Source organism: Pinus tabuliformis, chromosome 5_2 (assembly GCF_031772625.1).
Source record: "Pinus tabuliformis cultivar Carrire ecotype Pingquan chromosome 5_2, CPIR1, whole genome shotgun sequence".
In the NCBI taxonomy this organism is placed as follows: domain Eukaryota; kingdom Viridiplantae; phylum Streptophyta; class Pinopsida; order Pinales; family Pinaceae; genus Pinus; species Pinus tabuliformis.
The window spans coordinates 760,240,027-760,257,110 of NC_142306.1; the positions used below are offsets into that span (position 1 = coordinate 760,240,027).

Consider the following 17,084-nt stretch of genomic DNA (forward strand, 5'->3'; position numbering starts at 1 on the left):
TCCTAATCAATGGCTTAGATCATTTTGGCTTGATCCTTGTCTTGTTCTATAAGTTTCACCCATAGTTAGATTAATACCCTTTGATTATTTTAATTTCCTAAGTTAAGACTTAGGCACCCATTAAAAAGAATTAATTATTTTAATAAAATGGATTCCAAGTGGAATTTCCCAAAACGATTTTTGGGTATTGTGGAATACATGTGTCCTAGCCTTCCTACAAATTTTGAGGCTTAGAGCACATCCGATGCTACCAGAAATCAATAGTGTGGTTGTATAGAATGGTTGTTATATCCCACACCTAGGTTCAATTCCCTTCCAGTGACATGAAGATGAGAAACATTGATGTAATGGCTATGTGCCTATCAATATTTTTGTATTGACCCTCACTCTCACCTTTGGGTTGAGAGAGAAAATGATTTTCCTTGAAAAATATATATAAACCATGACACAAATCTTTTGGGAAAATCCCAGTCAAGGAAAAACCAAATTGTAGTAGATCTATTACATAGTCTAAATACACCTTACAATCGAGGTTTCCTATCCTATTTATAGGCTTCATTTCGTACAATACCATGGGTCATGAATAGACTAAACAATTTTGAATCTATGATTGAATCAAGTTTAACTAACACCTAGGTCTACATCTAGACTTTACCAGCAAGGGTACAATTGCTTAACTAACTCTTTTAGTCATATTCCCATTTAGTTTACAAATTTCCATCTCCAATATTATTTTCCTTTTTTCTGTTTTCATGGCACTTATGCTATCATTCTCATGCTTTGGCACACCAAGTGATCTCCTCTAAAAATCTTGCTTTTGTGGCTACATAACACCCTACCAAACCTTTATTTTCTCTCATGCCAATTGAATCCACAATCAGATCCCAATTGGGCCTCTCTCTATTAATTTAAGCTCAACATATAATGCCCCAACATTTGGTACCACAACCACTTTTTCTAGGCCATGATCTCTTGGCTTTGACATCAATTGTTAGAGATAAAAATATAAGAGAAATAAATGATAAGAAACTTGTCACGCATAACAAAAACATGCATAAACCATGACAAGAAAATAATTTTGGCAAACCACAATAAGGGAAAAAACATATTGTAATATATTTATTGCATGATCAAAATGAACCTTACAATGGTGGTTTCCTAGTGTATTTATAGGCTTCATTACATGCAATACCATGGATCAATAATACCACATGCATGAAAACAATGTACTCTAGAATAAACAACTTTAACTCTATGTCTGAGTCAAGTCAACCTAATAGTATAGATTAATAAGTGGCCAAAGTACCATTAACTGAAAGAGGTTACATTTTTTATCTACATGGTTGGTACACCATGTACTGAGGAAAAAAATATACATCGCATAGTAGTGCATTAAATGTTATGTAGGTGTGAATATATATCATTGGATTTAACGGTTGTGTATCCTTATATAAATATATATAATCATTCAAATTCAAAAAAATAGTTGTATACAAGAATAAACTAAACTATTTATAAAAATATTATCATTCCAATTATTTAAAATTATAAAACTTAACAAATAAATAAATAGTTTGAAATCTTAGTAAAATGTAACAAGTGCCATTGTAGTTGTTATGTCCCTGCCGAGAAGGTATTGTTGGTACGTTTAAGAGTTATGTTCTTGAATTATCATATGCAAAAGAGATTGTAAGGGATGTTAGGTGGGATGGTTACTTACTAACGATCAGTTCAATAAGTCTCACTGAAGTTTCCAATAAATTGATATAAGTTCCTAGGCATGTACATCCAAATAGGGGAAAAGGGAGGTGGTGATTGGTATGAAATTTGGACAAAAACAAAAATGGCTGACCTAGGACCTCGTGGTGTTGAATGTTTTGGAGACAAATGTTGCATGGAGCAAGTGTGGGGTAGCCACGCAGTTGATGGGCCAGATCTTAGGTTGGGTGCCGAGGTTTATGTGATATTTCTGAGGCAGAGGGTTATTTTGGTTTTTAGTTTTCATTTTACTATGTTTCATCTACCTTAGTGATTTTTGTTTGGATGATCAGATGCATCCTCTTATGACTCCCATCTTTTACCATCTCCTGACCTCGTGCTAGTTACATTTCTTTGTTTTCTTTATAGGTCTCCCTGTTTTTCTCGGGGTGTTATGTGGAATTTTGGATCTACGGATAAACACAATTTCCTTAGGTGGGTAGCTACACCTAGAACAATAGATTTAAAGAGTTTAACCTTTTCCTATAGAAGATAAATAAGGCAAGGGACCTACTTGTTATCTTTTGCTTCCTTTTGTCTCCTTTGAATAGCTCTCGTCGCGCCTTCTCGAACTAAATTCGCTCGATAAGTACCTGCAATCATAGACAAAGGACCAAAACCAATCAAAGAAAGAGATCTATCTACTATAAGAAAATGGAATCAAAATCATTTACACATATAATCATCATACATATAGACAAGAATATGGGAAAAGGTGTAAACAACTTTATTAATTAGAAGGAAGAGTTACAACCAAAGAATTCTGATCCTATGTCACTCATTTAGCTTGAGTTCCATCCTTCATCACACCAAAAGCACAACACTCTAGCAGTATAATAATACTTGCTTACAATCTCAAACCTCAAACCAACAATATCTCCTCACAAATTCTTCAAAGTTCAGCCCCTAATCACGATGATGAGTGCTCAATTTGTAGGGAAATGGAGGTGGTTTTGTCATAAATTGGGCATTGAATGGCTTTCCAATTTGGGATTTAGTTTCCATGGAGGAAGGGATGAGAGGATATGAGGTTATTTGACTCATTCCATATCTAATTTTGAGCTCATAGGAGAGGATAATAAGTGGGAATATTCTAAAATGGTCTAGAATGTAGGAATACTCTTAGAACCCTATGAAGATTTCGCTCAATCTTGCCCAGTGTAGGTCAAAGTGGCCTTAGGTGCTCTGCAGAGTAGGCTTGAATGGGCCTAAGTGCTATGCAGTGCATTTACCTCTAACCAAGGCTGCATTCGTCCCTCAAGGAGTCTGTTCAAGATGTCTTCACGCCAAGAAACTCTCAAGAATGATGGCATTCAATGTTATGACTTGTCTAGGGCATGTAGCAACTGAATTAGGGTTTGATGAGCCCTAAAAGTACTGATCTGAATGTTGGTAGTGAAGTACCCAAATAGACCTCTAACATTTTCCCTTAAGATAGGGGTTTTTCCCTGGATGAGAGCCTACATCTTGTGTTCATTGTCTTTATGATCTTCATTATTTTATGGTTTTGCTAATTGTTTGATGTAAGAGAAAATATTAGGAAATAGAAGAAAAAGTTAATATAATATCATAAGAAATTATTAAGTAAGAGATATCATCCTAAGTGTTCCCATATATATTTCTCAACACTTTCCTCCCAACCATTATTCCTGACACAGGGGGTCTAGTTTTTGCCTCCCTACACACCTTGAAAACAAATCACACCACACGAAAAACACATTATGTTGTAAGCCATCAACTCCACCTTGAGATCAAGTTGCATGTTCATGTATGCAAAGGGACAGCCACGCCACTCCAAAGATTTACTCCTTTGCTTGTAACAGGCTGGCAGGTACAACACCTTAACGCATAATTTGTGTTGGGATTCACCGCCATTAAACAATATTTACATCCACTTTACTATAGAGATTATTACTATGTAAATAAGCTTCCTTACAATACCATGGGCCAATGCCATGCCTTATCAATACCATATGCCCAAAAAACTATAAGTCATGTAGCCTAGTTGAAACCTGGTGTCTTGGCAGGTAGCCTACATGACACCTGGATCCTTGTTGAGTTGGTATCTTGGCAGTTAGCCTAGATGATACATAGAACCCTGTTAAGGTTGGTGTCTTAGCAGGTAGCCTAGATGACACCTAGTGTCTTGGCAAGTAGCCTAGATTAAACTTGTATGCTTGTTGGGATAGTACATTGGTAGGTATCCTATATAGTACCTAGATGGGTTGATACCATGGAAGTTAGCCTAGATGGTATTTATATCCCTAACATTGTGCATGATGTTTATGATACTCTTCTTATGAGAACTCTTCACAGAGTCCTTGTACCGGTTGTACAATTATGAATACCTCTCTAGTTAAAAGGAGGTGTTGAAAATGTAACCATGTTCAGTCTTCAAAATTGTCATTGTATTCATTCCATCCTACATATCTTATATATCTATCAAAAGAAGAAATAAAATAATTATTTTTCAAGCATGGGTTTCACACTCTATTTAAATGGTCATCTAGGTCTAGGATGCATTTCATATCCCTTGGGTTTTTCAAGTCAATAATAGATGTGTCATGAGTCAAGAGAGTCTTTGTTCTGTGTATAAGACCCTTTTGGGCTATTTATAACAAGAAAGAGGAATTATTTTTGTGTCAAAATTGTCAATATTGACCTCCAAGACCAAGTTGGTCCTACAAGTCCATGTCTTTCTAGAAGAGGTTATTCGACTCCTTGAAAAGGGTATAAATACAAGTGATTTCGACCTCATTAGAAAACCTTCTAATAAGAAGTTCAATGTTCAATAGCAGAGTGAGAAATTCAAGGAAGAAGCCAAGAAAGTCAAAGGAGAGATAAGTTGAAGCAAGGAGGAAGGAAGATTGAAGTTCTAATCTAGTTTTTGGACTATTTTATTTCACACGTGTGAGATTATGAGATGTTGTAGGGGGGAGTTGCAAATCTATAGTAGGTCCGAAATTTAGATGTTAGGGACTAAAATTTTGAGTTAGCAGTTGTTCTGGATGGGTTTTACCCTTGTTCACTTGGTTTGACTTTAACTAGTTGGAAGGGTTTTTCTTCGAGGGCTCACTTGGTGCTTGGAGGAGGCCTTGGTCTAGGTTTTTTGGTCTTGGATTTCTCATTTGAAGTTGTTTTTATAAGAAGAGAATGATTTGGACCGGGTTTTCCATTAAGATAGTGGTTTTGATATGGCTCAGAGCCTGCATCTTGTGTTCATTTTTTTTATGATCTTCATAGTTTTATAGTTTTGGTAATTGTTTGATGCAAGAGAGAATAATAGGAAATAGAAGAAGAAGTTAATATAACATCACAAGAAATTATCAAGTAAGAGGAATCATTGTAAGTGTTGTGATATAGATTTCTCAACACGTTCCTCCCAACCATTGCTCCCGACATAGGGGTCTCATTGTTGTCTCCCTACACATCCTTGAAAACAAATCACAGCAAAGGAAAAACACAAGTTCATAAGCCATCATCTCCACCTTGAGATCAAGTTTCATGCTTATGCATGCAAAAGACAACTATGCCACCACCAATATTTACTTCTTTATCTATAACAAGGTGGTGGGTGCAACACCTCAGCCCACGGTCTTTGTTGGGATTCACCCTCATCAGGTAAAATTGTTATCTCTATGCATGCATGTATGGATGTATGGATGTATGTATGTATGTATGTATGTATGTATATGTAAATGTATACATACATATACATATACATGCATGCATACATACATACATATAGATAATGGTCCTCCTTAGTTATTCCTATCCCACAATCTCGGATTGAAAGTATTTTTTTTCTTTATCCAAATTGATCTTGATGTCAGGCGTGGTATTGTCGCCTTCTCCTAACACATTCTTGTTTATGAGAGCCAAAAAACCAAAACATTTGAGACATTTGAGATGAGTTATCGCAAGAACATATCAATTTTGATGTAGAGAGAGTTGATGAGGATATCCATCAAACACGAAACCTCTGCCTACAACTCCAATTTATAGGCAATGCCCTACAATTTCTTCTGGGAAATAGACTTTGACTCCATCTGTGCAACATTTGCATGAGTAGAGAGTGCATATGGAATGGCTCCAGCTATGCTTTCCTCCACCTTCGGAGGACTAGCATTCTCATCTGCAAGGCTCGCTTCCTGCGCATTGGCTCTAAGATGGGGATTATGATGCAAGATAAATGTGAGAATGATGAGTAGTAATAGAGCAATTGGCACAACCCACTTCCTCATCTTCTTCGCTTGTAGAGGAACTTGATCCCACACACTCCAAACTAAAACCTTACCACCTAACACTTTAAGCACCATCTTCACAATGAGAGAAAATGCCCCAAATATTTCTTAAGGAAATATCTCAACCAATAATAATTACTGGTTAAATTAACCACCATTTAAATTGGTTTAATCCCTTCAAATCACAACTATGAATGATGCCTTTAATTTTCAATTCTACTATTCATGATTCTAAAGGGTAGTGTGAAGCCTAGTACTACGACCCTATTATCAAGTCGATATTGTAGCTTTGATCATAGAATTTAATGGATTTTTTTAGCTGAATAGATTATTCATTGAGAGTCAAAATGATTCACAGATACGTAGAGACTGGTAATTTTCTTCAAGTAGCTATGCAAATTGGTTTGGAAACTACCTCCCTTGTTTGTGGACAAGACATTAGGGCTCAAAACGAAATGGAGAGTAGCTTAAAAAGGGAGAGAACATGCCACCATTAGGAAAATGTTGGCCTTATATATCTACCAATGTTGGAGCTACTCACCAATTACAAAATTTGGGACCTTAGAGGCAGAATTTGAAAAGGGCCATGGTGGAGAGGCAACATTTGCAGTGTGGTCCACAACTATTTATGATCTTTAACTGTAATTTGTTCTAGCTAGTTCCTTTTAATGATTTTACCCATGCAATTGGAAATTCTGCAATATGGTCAACTTTAATGAAAACCGAAAAGAAGAAAATGTGCATGTTATATTACACTCCTTTTGTTCCCTTATTCTTTACAAGATGCAAAAGCTCCAAGAACTTGGTATGATGAGAAAAAGACAATAACATGGTGTATTCATATGTTATCTTCTATGTTATTGCTATGCAAAGTTTCTTGAACTATTTAAACTCTTCAACTACACTATGCTAGCTATATTTTTTTTACGATTTTACCCATATTATTGCAACTTGTGCTGCATTGAAATTCAACTAAGGCACAAAAAAATAAAATATGCATGGTTCCCCATTACAAAAAATGGAAAGTTTCTTATTTTGTCATGAGATTAAACGTTGAAGAAACCTAAGGATTATTCTAAGAAAAACCATTTCAAATATCTTCTTCAAAGTACAATTAATTCCCCATTGAACATTAAACGAGATAGAAAAATGTATAATGGATTATGACACTTGATAAGATAATGCTTGTAATGCTTGTAAATGTCCTCATTATTGATGAAGATCACAGCATGTGGATGCCCTTATATTGTAGCAACCAACAAAGAGGCAATTTAAAGCATTTTATTAAAGAAACCTTATAATGAAGCAACTTCTAATGTCATATGGATGTCTTCCTACTATTTCAAGTTCTTATATAGAGTTGAATGGGTGGTAACAAAATCCTCAATTCAAGCCACTACTGCCAAAAGAGGAACAATCAAAAGCAAAACTTATATAAGTTTGATCTCACACTCTTCATGTCCCTCAAAATCATATTGACATAACATTTTTAGTGATATACTACTTAATATCAATGTTTCCGTTGACTACCAAAAGTTTTTAGCTCAAACAAAGATAGTCCTAGGAGAGATTGTTTTTGTAGAGAAGATCAAAATTATAAGCATGATGATACCCTATATAACAAGATTTTGTCCGTCTAAAAAGAAATGCAACATGAAAAACATGGATTCACAACTCTAAAAAATTGTATATTTGAATGTAAACATGAAAAACATGGATTCACAACTCTAAAAAACTGTATATTTGAATGTAAAATTAAATTGCTATTATCTTCGGTGCATTAGGTTCCCATATAATAAGACATGAACAATGCCAAAAAAAAGTATACGCCATTCAACTATAAAAATAAAACCTAACAATGAGGAGGTTCAAACCATGACATAATCATAGAAATGGCATGGAATATGATAAGAACTTATGAGACAATAATAAAAACAATTAGTAATTTGCGCAACAATCCCAAAATATTAAATAAAAAAACCAATTCACCATAATAAAAAAAATAACAAAAGATCCCTTTTAACATTTTAGATGATGAAAATAACTCATCTCCAAATTATATTTTTTTGACAATTTCCCAAAATATTAAATAAAAAAACCAATTCACCCTAATAAAAAAAATAACAAAAAACCCCTTTAACATTTTAGATTCTGAAAAAAATAACACATCTCCAAATTATATTGTTTAATAATCTGGCATATATTCCAATTATTTACTTAAAGAATAAGTTTGATCAAACAAGATTTGAGATACAATAAACTAAAATACCTTACAATTAAAATAATGTAATAAAGACAACATAGATGAAAGCAAGTAGAGATATTTACACCAAAGAAAACTTTCCCACCAATAAATATGATTATTAACTTTTATACCCTTACAAATTCTTTCAGTATATTCAAATGGGTTTGCTTGTCACATAAATAGTACACTCAAAGCAATCACTTACAATTAACAATTTTGCCTAAATTATTTTAATTTATTCCAATTAACAATTTTACCTAAATAATTTGTTCCAATTATTTATTTTGAATGCAAAATTTCTTTTAAAATATCTATATTCCAATTTCTTCCCATTACTCATTACTCAGAGTACATTACTCTGACCTCTTGACTTTTCATTTCTTCCCATCCACAACCTTATTTCTTACAATGTACCTCTAAATCACTCTACACTCATCTACCGTTCTAAATCACAGTACACTCATCTACCGTTCTATCGGAGTGTTGCTAGTTTTAAATCACTCTACACTCATCTACCGTTCTAAATCACAGTACACTCATCTACCATTCTATCGGAGTGTTGCTAGTTTTATTTTGATAGGCCTTGATACATACAAACTTCAAAAAAAAAAGGGTCTGCACTCAAGTAACTGGACTTGTGTTTCGCTGACATCATCTCGCTGCGGCATGAACTAAAACCCTCACAGAATTTTGGCGAAGTTTTCTTTCTACTTTTATCATCACACCGGAACGTCGCTTAGAGATGTTGAATTGAGCCATCCGTTTGACCGGCTTCCCCTCAGAGTTTCTTCAAGAAGCCTGTCCTGAGGATCAGCGATTGCGGCACACTCAGTAACTTCTACACTACACTCATCCATAAATGCAGCCATATGGACGTCAGGGAGCGTAGCTTCACCTGCCAGAATTTGACACACTCTCCGTATCCCTAACCTTGCCTCGGGCTCGGTATTGGAGCACAATAATCCTAGTTTCAACACCTTGTCCATTTCGCCTGCGTCGTATTCATTCCCCAGCTTCGCATCCGCCGCATCTAGCAGTCTCGCTTGGGCGTATAGCTCCCGAACCCACTCCACCAAAACCACTCGTTCGTCGCCGGAGGATAGATCCACGGGCTTCCTCCCGCACGCCACTTCCAACAGCAGAACGCCAAAGCTGAACACGTCCGAGCTCGGCGTAGCCTTCCCTGTCCATGTGAGCTGCGGCGCTATGTACCCCAACGTTCCCATCACTCGAGTCGTCTGCGGGTTTTCACTGTGTTCACACAGCCGGGCGAGGCCGAAATCCCCCAGCCGCACGTTTAGCTCCGAATCCAACAGCACGTTGCTCGACTTGATGTCTCTGTGGATGACCCTCTTCTCCCATTCTTCGTGCAGATAAAGCAGCCCCGCAGCCACACCCTTCAAGATCGCGTATCTCTGAGGCCATGGCAGGATGGTTTTCAGGTTCCCAAATATGAGCTTATCCAGACTACCGTTGGACACGTAGTCGTAAACGATGAATAGCTGCTTCTGCATCCTGCACCACCCCCGGAGCTGAACCAGGTTCCTGTGCTGCATTCGGCCCATGGTGGAGATCTCTGCCACGAAACTCTTCATTCCCTCCGTGAACTCCTTCGTCATACATTTCACTGCGATTTCCTGGCCGCTGGACGGGAGAACGCCTCTGTACACCTTGCCAAAACCCCCTTGCCCCAAAATGTTCTCGTCTTTGAACCCATTCGTGGCGATGCTTAGATCCTTGTAAGCGAATCTATGAGGCCAGAACTCTTCCTCCCATTCTTCGATCGTTTCTCTGTACTTGGCTTTTTTAAGAAACCAAACTGCAACCGCCAGCGAGAATATCAATAAAACCAGAGCGGTTACTGTAATGCCAAATATGAACCCCACTCTCGGATGCTTGTCATGCCTGTGATCAAACGAAGGGAGACGAGAGATGTCGAGCGGGGGTGCCGTGCCTTCTGTTGTGAAGCTCCACGCGAGAACGTAATGGTCTGCTATGAAATTCCCCGTAGCCGCTGAAAAGCCAACAAACATCTTTTCTTGCAGAACGCTCCGCAGATTGATTTTCTGAGATATTAACGGCTTCTGCGGTCTTGGCAAGCCGGCCAACGTTATGGTAACGTTGAGCTGACTCTGTAGATGGTTGTAATCTATCCAGGCCTCTATGTTGTGTCCGCTGTTGAGGCTCAATCCATGGAAGTCTTCCCCATTCCAATATCCAGCCAGCGCGGTTTTCACCGAGATGAGGCTGTTGATATCCACGCCAACGTGGTTGTCATTGGGGTCATCCAATTCAACACTATGGACCGTATCGAACTCCACTGCGAACAAGTGATTGTCTGGGTTCCCGTTGCTAGTAATGTTTAGTAAGCCCAGATACTCAGATTGCAGACTGCCCGTGAGAGTTTTGTAGGGTGTGACGAAGAAGGCCATTCCGTGCCCGCCTTCGTCAGAGGGGGGATGCACCATGCTAAAAACAAAGGTAGTGCTGAAGGAGGAAAGTGTGTCGTTGGTTTTCATCTGCACTGGAGTTGAATACAACGCCCGGCCGAGTTTCCAATGCGTTAGATCTGTGAGGGCGACCGCGGATTGGGAGCGAATGAGTGAAGCATCTGCCGCCAAGATCAAGTTGGTTCCGTTGAATCCGTCGAAGACAAAAGTCGTAGGCAAAACTGGCATACGGGGGAGCTGAGGGCTACGGGAATGAGGCTGATCGCCCATACTGCTAAAAAATGGGGAGAGAGAGTGTTTCTTCTCAACGACTCCATGTATTTTTCTCTATCACCATGGAAGCAGCATTACATGAGATATTATAGGTACAGTCCGCCGACACCATGCTTTCTCGGGAGAAAATCGAAGACAGAAGCAATAGGAAAAACTGGTATGAAAGGGGAGTCAAAGGCCAGGCGGATTAAAGAAAATGGTCGGACCGGCCGAATTCTTCGAATCAGTATGTACTATGTAGTACATTATCGCAGCAATATAATCAACGCAGTAGACATCAATTTATTACACAGATTATCCATTATTCCTTTCACATTCATGTTGAAAATATAATTTCAACGCGCTATGTATGCAGCCTAAAACCACCAAACAAAACCACAAAACCCTAAAACCACCAAACAAAACCACAAAACTGCCCAGGATCATATCGCACCACCATCCATGAAAAGTGGTTTCCGTATGGTTGTGCTCCGATGCGTTTTGGTGAAGGCACGTGGGTCTCAACTGAGGTACTCAACTTTGACCCATCGGGAGATATCGTTCACTCATGTGAGGGCTTCCGATATCCTTCTCGTCCGTAGGATCTGCTCCCGTATTTTCGTCCGTTGATCCATTGAAGCTGCATACAAACCAAGGTCAAATCATATTTTGCGTGGAGTAAATTAAAAGCATGGTTGACCATACGTTTTAATTAATGAACTGTCATATGCGTAGGTGAAGTTTTAATGTTTCTTTTATGCGGGAGGTATGGGCATAAATTTTATATGTGTTATATTTTAAATCGAGCGTTGACCATATGTAGTGTAAAAAAAAGAAAGGCCATATTTTTTGTATTATGTTTTATATGGCGAGCAAAAACATATATGCTTGGGTCTTGCTCATTTTTTAAAAAAAAGGGGAAACACACTGCAGTGTGTAGAAAAACAAGAACAGGGCGTGAATTTTTTTTTGGTATGTATTGCACACGGGAGTAAAGAGAAAACTGGTTTTTACGGCAGTAAGAAGAACCAGAGGGTGTATGCACAGCAGTGCACAAATATGTTGTAATGTTTTTTGTGTGGGCATTGAAAAACAGAGGTGAAGGAAAACCATGTATGGTTTTGCAAGTGCATAAAGAAAATGGTGGAGCGTAAGTTGTTTTACACACCAGTGAATGTAAATTTTGTTTTACAGCAGTAAGCTCATGTAAACTTTTGTTACAGCAGTAAGTTGTTTTTCACAGCAGTGAATATGAAAATGATTTTACAGTGGTAAATCCCTCTCAGAAAAAGAGGATGTATTAGTTTCTTTTTGTTTTAATGAATAGAAATCTTTTATGGTGGTGAAATCCTCTGTTACTCAGTGAAATTTTTTTTAAGCTGTCTGTGTATAAAAATCCTGTGGAGGTAAAACAGAGCATTGCCTCTGTGTTTAGTTTGAATCTTGGTTTTGGTATTTTCCCCATTACAAATACCCAACAGTGGTATCAGAGCTAGTCCATGCTCTTTGAAGACTCAAAGAAGCTGAAGGAAGGTGTGGTTGCATCAGTCAAAACTTCTCAGGCAGACAGAAGACTCAGACAGCGAAGGATTCAGGTATTCCCCAAAAGCATTTCTCTTGTTATTGCTGAAGACAGTCAGTTTTAAAAAAAAATCACAGTCAAGGATTTAAAACCATAGTTCAAGATGCAAGGAATGGCAAGCACAAGCATGGGTATGTTCAACACCCAGCTCCCACACTTTAATGGAAGAACTATGACTACTGGTCTATAACCATGAGAGCTTTGTTCATCGCTCAAGATATATGGGAACTAGTAGAATATGGGTTTGAGGAACCAGCAGATGAAACTGAGTTCAATGCATTAACTCAGGGAGAGAAGGATCAGTTGAAGCTCAATAGGAAGAAGGATGCAAAGGCCATTGTCTTGTTGTATCAAGGAGTGGACCAGAGTATATTCCCAAGGATAGCAGCAGCTACAACATCACATGAAGCATGGCAAACTCTCAAGACAGCCTATCAAGGCATGGAGAGAGTGAAGACAGCAAAATTGCAAATGCTGAGAAAGGATTTTGAAAACTTGAACATGAAGGAGTCAGATAACATTGACACATTCTTCACTCATATGATTGGAGTAGTCACACAAATGAGAACTCATGGAGAAACAATTGAAGATAGAAGAATAGTGGAGAAAATATTGAGAGTCTTACCCTCAAGGTTTGATGCCATAGTCACAACCATTGAAGAGACAAAGGATCTCTCAAAATATTCAGTTGATGAGCTGCATGCATCTCTGATAACTCATGAGCAGAGGTTGAGTAGGAATGAAAACTCATCTCTAGAGCAAGCCTTCAAGACCCAGATGTCCTTTGGAAGAGGAAGAGGTCAAGGAAGAGGAAACAGAAGAGGAAGAGGGAGAAGCCAGAACAGAGGAGGAAGGAACAGCTCATCAAATGCACAAGGAAGAGGCAGCAATCCAAATCAGAACCAAGGTCAAGGCAACAGCCAACAAAGAGATCAACATCATGCTCAAGGACAAAGGTATGATAAATCTAATGTTCAATGCTATTATTGCAAAAAGTATGGACATTATGCTAGTGATTGTAGAAAGAAACAACATGACATGAACAGCAGACAAAATGCAAATGTTACAAGAGAAAACAACAGTCAAGAAAATGTCCTATTAGCTTGTAACATGGCTGAAACACATAGTGAGGACATATGGTTTTTAGACTCAGGTTGCAGCAACCATATGACCGGAAACATAGCCTTCTTTTCTGCCCTAGATAAAAATGTGAAATTAGAAGTCACACTAGGAACTGATAGTAAAGTGTCTGTTATGGGAAAAGGAGAAATAAAAATACTTTCAAAGCAAGGAGAAAAGAAAACCATAGCAGATGTATACTATGTCCCCGGAATGAGATGTAACCTCTTGAGTGTTGGACAGCTTGTCCATAAGGGGTACAATGTTTTCTTTAAAAATGATGTATGCACCATCATGGATATACCACCCAGCAAAAGATGCATTGCTGAAGTGAAGATGACAAGGAACAGGATGTTCCCCTTGAGGATCAGGGCAGATTTGAAAAACAAAAATGAAATTGCAGCAGTTACCCAAGAGGCTTTCCAAAGCGTGCCAAAGGATGAGAATTGGTTGTGGCACTTGAGATTTGGTCATCTCAATTTTGGAGGTCTAAATTTGTTGAGCAGAAAAGGAATGGTAAGAGGATTGCCATTGATAGAGAAGCCGGACAGCCTATGTGAAGGCTGCATATTGGGAAAACAACATAGAGAAAGTTTTCCATCAGGGAAGAGCATAAGGGCAAAGGCACCCTTAGAAATCATCCACTCAGATTTATGTGGGCCAATGCAAGCTCCATCATTAGCTGGCAGCCAATATTTCCTAACATTCATTGATGATTTTACAAGAAAAACATGGATATATTTCCTCAAGAACAAAAGTGAAGTGTTTGTGAAATTCCAAAATTTCAAAGCACTTGTGGAGAACCAAAGCGGGTTGCACATAAAAGTATTGAGAACTGATAGAGGAGGTGAGTATATCTCCAATGAATTCCTAAAGTTTTGTAGAGAAAATGGAATACATAAACAGTTCACAACTCGGTACACCCCACAGCAAAATGGAGTTGCTGAAAGGAAGAACAGGACCATCATGGATATGGCGAGGAGCATGCTAAAGGCAAAGCATTTGCCAAATGAGTATTGGGCTGAAGCTGTACATTGTGCAGTTTATATATTGAACAGGTGTCCTACAAAAGCAGTCATGAACAAGGTGCCAGAAGAGGCATGGAGTGGGAGAAAGCAAGGAGTCACCCACATGAGAGTTTTTGGGTGTGTGGCCTATGCACACATACCAGATCAGCTAAGGAGGAAGTTGGACAGCAAAGGGGAGAAATGCATCTTCATTGGATACAGTGATGAATCTAAAGCCTACAGGCTGTACATTCCATCTACCAAGAAGTTCTTTGTCAGCAGGGATGTTCAACTCATAGAAGAGGAAGCTTGGGATGGAAGCATAGAGAAGACAGTTAATGTTAAACACTGTTTGTCTCATGATGAAGATGAAGAGGAAGTGGCTGAAATGAATCCCCAAACAGCAGCGCCAACACAAGGACAACAAGGTACACCATTGAGGATCAATGAGAGTGCTTCTCCAAGCACACCACAAGGAGGAAATTCAAGTGCATCTTCAAGCACTTGCACACCAAGTGAACGAGGTAAGAAGTTTAGAAATCTAAGTGAAATTTATGAAGAAGGAATGAATTCCTTATTTGCCTTGTATTGTCATGTTGATGATCCTATTCATTTTGAAGAAGCTATTAAAGATAGGAAATGGATAGAAGCTATGGATGAGGAGATGAATGCCATAGAGAGAAACAAAACATGGGATTTGGTTGAGCTACCAAAAGGCAAAGAAGTCATTGGTGTGAAATGGGTCTACAAGACCAAAAGAAATGCTGAAGGCAAGATTGAAAGGCACAAGGCAAGGCTGGTTGTCAAAGGCTACAAGCAGCAGTATGGGAGAGATTATGAGGAGACTTTCGCACCGGTTGCAAGAATGGAAACCGTGAGAGCAGTGCTGTCCATAGCAGCTCAAAACAAATGGAAAGTCTACCAAATGGATGTGAAATCAGCATTCCTAAATGGAGTGTTAATGGAAGAGGTCTATGTGGAACAGCCTCTCGGATATGAGAAGAAAGGTGAAGAGCACAAAGTGTGCAAATTGAAGAAAGCTCTTTATGGGCTGAAGCAAGCGCCAAGAGCATGGTACAGCAGGATAGATTCATATCTATTGGAGAATGAATTTGAAAAATGTGAAGGAGAACCACAGTCTACATCAAGGAAAAGGATGGTAAAATTTTGATTGTGGTCTTATATGTTGATGATGTGATTTTCACAGGTAATGATGATCAGCTCATTAAGAATTTTAAATCAGTGATGAAGGATGAATTTGAAATGACTGATATGGGTTTCTTGAGATACTTCTTAGGCATAGAAGTAGAGCAAAATGAAAAAGGAATTTTTATATCTCAAGCAAGATATGTAAATCAAATTTTGAGCAGATTTAAGATGGAAGAATGCAAGGCAGCAATCACTCCCACAGTGATGGGATTAAAGCTCAGCAGAGAGGACAGCAGCAAGGATTTTGATCCTAGCTTGTATAAAAGTATTGTTGGCAGCCTTATGTATCTAACAGCAACTAGGCCTGATTTAATGTATGCTGTTAGTTTAATTTCCAGGTTCATGGAGAGACCAAAGGAGGCACATTGGCAGGCAGCAAAGAGAATTTTGAGGTATGTCAAAGGTACCAAAATGTTTGGCATATTATATAGTGTCTCAGAACATTCAGATTTGGTTGGTTACACTGATAGCGATTGGGCTAGAAGTGTAGATGATCGGAAGAGCACTTCCGGTTATGTTTTTCATATGGGTTCAGGAGCCATTTCATGGGCTTCTAAGAAGCAGTCCATTGTAGCATTGTCTACAGCAGAGGCTGAATATGTGGCAGCTACAGCAGCAGCATGTCAGGCAGTGTGGATGAGAAGAATGTTGAGAAGCTTAGGCCAAGAGCAGGCAAAAGCGACAGTGATATTTTGTGACAATAGCTCAGCTATTGCATTGTCAAAGAATTCAGTGTTTCACAAGAGAACGAAGCACATTGATACAAGGTTTCACTACATCAGAGAATTGGTGAACAATGGAGAAATTGTCCTAGAACACTGCAGGACTCAAGAACAGGTTGCGGACATCTTGACAAAGCCACTGGATCAGAAAAGCTTTGAATTTTTGAGGAAGTGTTTGGGTATGACCGAATGCCCAGCAGTTGAAATTAAAGGGGAGTGTTGAAAATATAATTTCAACGCGCTATGTATGCAGCCTAAAACCACCAAACAAAACCACAAAACTGCCCAGGATCATATCGCACCACCATCCATGAAAAGTGGTTTCCGTATGGTTGTGCTCCGATGCGTTTTGGTGAAGGCACGTGGGTCTCACCTGACGTACTCAACTTTGACCCATCGGGAGATATCGTTCACTCATGTGAGGGCTTCCGATATCCTTCTCGTCCGTAGGATCTGCTCCCGTATTTTCGTCCGTTGATCCATTGAAGCTGCATAC

At 38.6% G+C, this 17,084-nt stretch overlaps 1 pseudogene; it reads right to left on the minus strand.

The window, feature by feature from the left end:
- Positions 1 to 8,581: 8,581 nt before the first annotated feature.
- Positions 8,582 to 11,031, minus strand: LOC149161505 (L-type lectin-domain containing receptor kinase IV.3 pseudogene; annotated as a pseudogene).
- Between the last annotated feature and the right edge of the window lie 6,053 nt (positions 11,032 to 17,084).